General features: G+C 38.4%; 1 pseudogene; it reads right to left on the bottom strand.

The window, feature by feature from the left end:
- Positions 1 to 2,581: 2,581 nt before the first annotated feature.
- On the bottom strand, positions 2,582 to 6,849 carry LOC114618024 (annotated as a pseudogene).
- Between the last annotated feature and the right edge of the window lie 782 nt (positions 6,850 to 7,631).

The raw sequence follows: 7,631 nt of genomic DNA, 5'->3' as shown, positions 1-7,631 counted from the left end.
ATAAACATTTATATTTGAACTCCCTGATAGTTCTATAATTTTTCTCAGTTTGTTTTCATGTATCCAGTGATTTTCTAACATACCAGTATTAATGTCCCTTGGTCATCACAGTTAATTTCAACTAAAAGTGGGCAGTATTGGTAAATTTAACTTTTAGGGCTAGTGAGAAGCAATGTAATAAACTGTAAACAGTCTGTGGAAATTATCACTTTTAGATCTTTCTATCAAAATTTTAAATCTTCTATAACATTTAATTTCATAATTGCCACATAGATATAATACATCATAATGTCTAAATAAATTTGTGGGTTTATCTGGTTGGGAAGAATAACTTACAGATGGAATCAAATGTAACTATTTTCTCCATAATGGTCTCAACTTTATGCCAATATTCAACATATTAAAAACTGTGGCAAATTAACTTATTTTTTAACATGCAAAAATGTTTAGTCTTTTTGTTATTCTCTCTCTCTCTCTCTCTCTCTGTCTCTCTCTCTCTCTCTCTCTCTCTCTTTCTTCCTTTCTTTACTGGATATTCTACTTATTTACATTTCAGATGTTATCTGCTTTCCCCATTTCTCCTGCCCCCAGGAACTCCCTCTCCAGTCCCTCATAGAAGTCCCATTGCTTCTATGAGGATGTGCCCCCACTTATCCACCATTCCCCCTCCCCACCCTCGAATTCTCCATTCTGGGGCATCTCACCTTCATGAGACCAAGGACCTCCTCTCCTACCAATGCCTGACAAGGCCATCCTCCACTGTATGTATATACAGCTGGAGCTATGAGTCCCTCTATTTGTGTTCCTAGGCTGGCGGTTTAGACCCTGGGAGCTCTGGTTAGTTGGTATTGTCACTCTTTCCATGGGGCCACAAGCTCCTTCAACCCCTTCAGCTCCTTTAGTCTTCTCTCTAACTCCTCCATTGGGGACCCCATGATCAGTTCAATGGATAGCTGCAAGCATCTGCCTCTGTATATGTCAGGCTTTGGCAGAACCTCTCAGGAGACAAGTATATCAGGCTCTTGTCAACATGCACTTCCCGGCATCCACATCAGTGTCTGCATTTGTTGACTACACATGGGATGGATCCCCAGTAGGGCAGTCTCCAGATGTCCCCTCCTCCAGTATCAGCTCCACAGTTTGTCTCTGTTTTTGCTTCCTTCAGCATTTTGTTATACCTAAGAAGGAATGAAGCAACCATACTTTGGTTTTCCTTCTTCTTGAACTTCATGTTATCTGTGAGTTGTATCTTCGATATTGTGAGCTTTTGGGCTAATTAACTTCTTATGAAATATTTTTATGATTATTTATGACAAAAACTAACAATTGGGTTTGTGTAAACACCACAAAGTTGATAAATTTTTAACCATGTTTCTTTTCACTAAAAATGTTTCTATGAGGAATAATAAATGCTTCTAATGAGTATCTCTAAGTAGAATTTCTGACTGTTATACATTTCATTCACTCAGTCCACATTTATATACTGGCATGAAAAAAATTTATTGGCATACAGCACATAGGGAATTGGAATTTTGACTCCCAATGACACAGAAATAAAATACAATTGTCATAAAGGATCAAAATGCAATTATTTTTCTTTGCTTTTGTAGAAATAAACCTCTTACTTTTTCTTCTTCTCTGTGACAAATTCAAATCAATACCACCTTTTATTTTAACTTTTTTTTAAGCACAGAAAAAGTGCACAAGGGGAAATACACTTTACTTAAATAGTTAAATTTCTAACATGTCAGAAAAATTTAAAATGCCTTGTAAAATGAGCAAACTAATAAGACACTACAAATGAAGGTGTGAAAATATGAAACAAAATAGAGGCAAGTGAAAAGCAAAGTATTATCTGTGGGGGTCCTTGAAGCAGTAGAATATAGTTGGGTCAACTGCCAAATAAACTGAGTCTCTGTTATTTGACTTTTCCTATAATCTGCTCTATAGATTCACAGAGGTCATATTCAAGCATAATAGTAAAATCTGCTACTCGATTAATTTGCAGAAAACTGAACCAGTATACTGCAAGAGAATGGATTGAGAAGAATTGGAAGAAGTACATTTTCTATAATCTTCCAACAGCCGTAGAATCTACTTTTTCTAATAACATGGTGCTAGACCTGAAAATCTTTTTGCTTGCCTACATGGAGATTACTTATTTGTATAACATTTTCTTTTTGCAATGATAATCAAATTCACAAATACTGCTCAGACAATAAAAAATTAAAATGTTGAAGATTAAGGATAATCTTGAAAAGTACCAGTGGCCTGTACTGTGCAATTACCTTCTTCTGGATGTGTTTAGTTATAGTATATCAAAATAATTTGTTATGTTTTTTAAACATCTTAGAACTTTCAATATCTCATCTTCTAAACATATTATCCTCCCTTTTTTTTTTTAAGTAGAGCCTTTTATTTCACTTGGATTGTTTAAAGGAAACCAGAAATTTGGTTTAATGTTTAAAATAGAGGGGAGCATATACAAAACCACAAACCTGAAGAGGGGATAATACACTGGACTTCTCTGGGGAGAGGGGGCTATTCCCAGGCATAAAGCTGAAGCTAAATCAGGAGGGTGTCACAGTGCTAGGTAAAGGGTAATGGGACAGTGGTCACTGCCAAAAGCCTTGGACCGGATCTTGCTGTCACACAGTACAGGTAAAAGAGAGTAGGACAGCACAAAGTAATCAAGGCTCCAACCAACATTCTTAGAGTGGGCATTCATCATGTAATTCCAGAAAATGTAAGCATAGGCAGTGTTGGGGTAGAGATGCCGGAAGCTGTGAGCCAGTGGTACAGCCGGTAGCAATTCCCCAAAGCCTTCGCATTCCTGGGGAGTAAAGTCGGCATTCTTTTTGTTTCCTTTGGGGTTATGAAGGTCAATTTCATCATGAGCCACACTGAGATCCCTGCATAGCACAAAGGGGATTTCGGGAAGCCAAATCCTTTAGAAACTTTCACAAGGGGTCATCCCAACACTGTTGGTATTCCAGTCTTACCGTCTGCCTGCCTGCGTTGGGAACATAGACCAAGACAAAGGACTCAAATTCAGCTACAATCACCCAGTCTTCTTGATCATGTTCTTCGCCACCAATGCTATAAGAGACTTTGAGCGGGCACTGGCGGGAAAGTAGGCGCACACCACTGTATCCTTCTTTGTCTGATAGAGCTGACCAGTACTGATGGGTGAGTCCTGGCAGCTCTTGCAGTTCAGCCAGGAGTTTGTTCTCTGAGCATTTGGTCTCTTGGTGGCACAAGATGTCTGGTGCTTCTTCCTTTACCCAATCCAAACCTTTCTTTTTAATCCAGACTTAAAGCCCTTCCACATTCCAGGAGCATATCTTGAGTGTGGCAGATTTGCCACTGGGTGAGGTTATCTGATCTGGAGGGTCTTCATACAGGACAGGGCCCTCTCCTGTGGCCTCCTTCTCAGTTTTCTTTGCTGCTCCCTTACTTTTCTTGGTCTCTGGCTCGGACTTGGGTTCTTCCCCGTTTTGGCATCGCTGTGATGAAAGCCCTTAGGCGCCTGCAGCACCGAAGCTGTGTTCTCTGCCTTGCCTTCTAATGATGCCTGGGAGCCCCTATCAGCACAAAGAATGGAGGCTTCCTGCTCCCACATGGCTCACCGTCACTTTTAGCACACACACAAAAAAGAGAATGGGATAAAAGATCCTTAAACATTCCTCTCAACTTTGTGTCTTGCCCCATTTTTTTTGTTGTTTTTTTTTTCTTGTAGGTTGAAAAAAAAATGAGAATAAAGTGCTATTTATCTTACATCATAAAGAACATGGGGAACATAACAATAATTTAATTTGGATTCAAGTAACAGTAGCAAAGAAGGAGTAAAGGAATAGAAAAGAAGCATAAGAGTTTCCATATTGTTGATCCTTGATGCCAGGAAATCATGTTTACTTATAAATTTAAGGATTAGTTGAATGCCCAACACATTCAAAACACAGTTAAATTTTCCCTTCCTGGAAGGTCCAGGCTTATTGTCAGTACTTCCTTTATTCCATAGTTACTTCTACTTCAAAAGCATACCAATTTTATGTACTTTTGATTAGAAAAAACTGTTAATGAGCTACACTGAATTGAGTTTTCAAAATACATATAAGAGTAAAATTGAAAGTATCTACAAAAAGACAAAATCCTTCATTGCTAAAGTTTAAAACTGTGGTTTCTTCCAAAAATGGATCTCTACTTTGCTGTCAATCAATAGGTGTCAATAGATATCTATTTGATCTACTTGATATTAATAATCTACAATTATAAAGTTGTCTTGGCCAGCAGGGCATTAAACAGGGTTCTGGGGAGATCACCTGAAAGAGGAAGTGGGAGACAGGCCAACACAAGGAAGGCGATCTGTCTATAGTCTGATCAAATCACCATTTTTACTTTTTCACACAGGGGTTATATACACAAAAAAGGCAGGATGTGGGGAAGGGGATGATGTAGGAGCATGGGTGTTCAGCGGGAGTACAGATATCTTCCAGAACAGAGTATCGGCTGGGTGAAGGTTCAGGGGACAGGTCACAATGACTCTGACTATAATTCACTTGTCTTTATCTAAGTCGGTACTATCCACCAAGGTTACCTATCTACAAGGTCTATAACTAATTAGTCTGGCAATTTTTCACCAAAGCTGCTTGTTTACAATAGCTTCCAGGCATCTGTTTCAGTGTTTTTCACAGAGACCCAAGACTTTATGCTAGCAGGCATGTATGTCAGACCTATGGATAATTTTAGGCCTTCAGTGTATAAGCAGGACTGCCCCTGACACAACGTGATTCTATGGGCTTAGACTTTTCCTAATTTTTAAGATGGTTTATTTCTGTGTTGTCCAAGTTGTTCCGAAACTCTCAGGTTCAACCAGCTACTCTGCTTCATTGTTCTTATAAGTATCCTCTCTTATCTGTGATTTCAATTATTTGAGGCTCATTATATTGATGAAAATTCAAAAACTACATCATCAGCAATTTCAAATCATATGCTTCTAAGCAGTATTCCCAGAACTTTTATGATTCTTCTTTTTTTTTACTCAAGATTTGGATTCTCCTTTGGCAAGTAGAGCCACACTGTTTATATGAAGTAACCGTAACAGCTGCTCTTAGTCGGAAACTGTAATATTGTTAGGTTACTTTGACTGAGTGTAAGTCATATTTACATGATATGTGCCATGAAATGGATATCGAGTGTTCCAACTTAGATAAGATATAAAACCTGGAAGGTCAGAGTGACTCTGATGCTATTAGCGACAACAAAGAGGATATAAGGAAAATCAAACAGAATAGTCTATACAGGCTTTAATAATATCACTTGCTTTAGGAGAGTGGAGAAAATATCTCCATGGACAGGCAGGTGATGAAGGTAATGTGTATATCTCTCCTTTTTTGTATTTCCAGTAAAGTCTACATGTCCTGTGCAGTGTCATGACTGTAGCAAAGCTACTTTTCTATTGTTCTTAATAATACTTGCCCCTAAATAATACACATTTAGAAAAATTATTTGGAAACAAAAATTTGTCTACCTGATATGATGTGTCATTTGTAAAAGGCATCACTTTGAATGAGTGTTGAAGGAGAGATTTTCTAGACAAGGACTATAGAGAGATCACTGTGTCTCAGATTTGCAGTGGTAAGTGGTTTATGAAAAAAATTACTATTCTAATAGATGATGACAAAATGACGGTAAGAGCATATATAAAAATTACCTTTAGGTAGAAAAAGCAGCTATATATTTAAACTGAGTAAATAGACAAATTGTCCTTTATATGGAAATTAGCACCTTGCGTAAAGTGGGGATTTTCTTAAATATTTCCATATGCTTTCAATGATTCTCTTTCAAATAAACATTAAAATCCAATTTAGTTGTGTAGTTATCAAATATAAGTAAAAATTTTGGAAACACATTCAGAATGACTACTAAGAAACTAGTATCCCCAAATGGTTGTAGGAAACCAGGTTAACTTCCTTGTGCTCTTCCCTCTGCTGCAATACACAGGACCTGAGAGGAGGAGGAGTAATCTGAAGAGTCTGTCAAAGGTCTTTATGGTGACTTCTTAACTTTCATAACCCTAAGAAATGATCAACATTATCCAGCCTTGAGTATTTTGCAGCTCAAATTACCTATTGATTTTCTATGGTTATAATTATAGGATTATGTTTATCAACTTTTAAATAGAGCAACTTGTCTACTTGTTTTTAACATTGTAGATCTCACTACAAGTGTGAAAATGAAGAAAATTGTTACTTAGAGTCTATATTAGATATCTTTGCATGCTCATTTAAATTGTAATGGTTTCTCTGAGGCGGTGGGCTGTGAGAATTAACTGGGAGCCTGTTCGAGCACAGGCCTCGAACCTGTACCTTAATGGGACGGAAGGTGTTCGGGGTTGCTCCTGGCTCCTAGCTCCTTTTACTCAGTCTCAGCCCCTCACAGCCCCTCCCACAGAGAGGTCTATGGTCATAGGTCATGGAGGAACAGTGCCTCAGGCTCTCCCACATGTAGTCGAGGTATCTCCAAGCTCTCAGACCAAGCCAATAGGGGTTATCAGCTGCCAGACCCTAACCCACCCCAAAACTGTATATAAGGACCCTATACAGGAGAAGTAAAGGTGTGTGAGAATCATCCTGTTGTCCGAGAGTTTCTGTTGCAAGAGCTGTAACATTTGGCAAGAGATCTGCTCTCCTGAAGCGCTTTCAGGCCCCTCCCCTCCCAGCTCGGGCAGGCTCAGCAAGAGACAGGTGCAGAGGAGGCAGCTGGAACCAATTCCCCCTTCCTGCTCGCAGTTTGTCTCCATGGCCCTGACTCAACCCCTACCCCGTACCAGGCCTGGCTAGAGATCATCGCTAGACACCTCCAGATCAGGGACCTGCAGGTTCGGTGGTTATGGTTTATGGTTTTATTTAAGAAACTTGCTTGGCATAAGTTATGAGCTTAACCAAGGTCTCTTGGTCCCAGCTTTCTGTCTTCTATAGTTTCTCTTCACTAGTCCTTGCCACTTGGGACTCATAGTCCTATAGATTTTGATCATGTGATTGAAAATAATCCTTTAGATATTTTTAGAAAGTATTTTGTTGCTACTAAGTGTATTTGTAATAGAGTATGTTAGATAACAAAAATCTAACATAGGAAGAACAAGGATAACATTAACGAGCAGGCCACAGTGGACACAGGAAAACCTACTAAACCTCAAATCTACAAAAGAAAAACTACAGACAACAGAGTAAATTTGTGAGCAGGGGAGGTAGTTCTCTCTAGGGAAGAGTACACTATTTGTTTTCCAATACCAAAGTTCCAGCCCTAAAAATAAACATGCCACTTATACTATATGTACTCAACAGGTTATATTTAGGCTATACATGTTGATTCATATATCAGTGTTGAATATATATACATACATATACATATACATCCCATAACACACCCCATAGACGTAATACCCCAAGTAGTATAAAAAACAAGTAGTGTAAAAAAGAGGTCATGAATTTGAAGGAGAGAAGTGAGGGCTATATACTATATAGAAGTGTTTGGAGAGAGAAATTTTGCAATTAAATTATAATCTAAAGGGAAAAAAGTGACTATGTGCTGGAGAGAATTTAGAGTTAAGTGCATCTATCACCCTTACT

Source organism: Grammomys surdaster, unplaced genomic scaffold (assembly GCF_004785775.1).
Source record: "Grammomys surdaster isolate TR1022 unplaced genomic scaffold, NIH_TR_1.0 139, whole genome shotgun sequence".
Taxonomy (NCBI): domain Eukaryota; kingdom Metazoa; phylum Chordata; class Mammalia; order Rodentia; family Muridae; genus Grammomys; species Grammomys surdaster.
The sequence above is the reverse complement of the archived record's forward strand: the minus strand, read 5'-3'. Positions and strand labels throughout refer to the sequence as shown.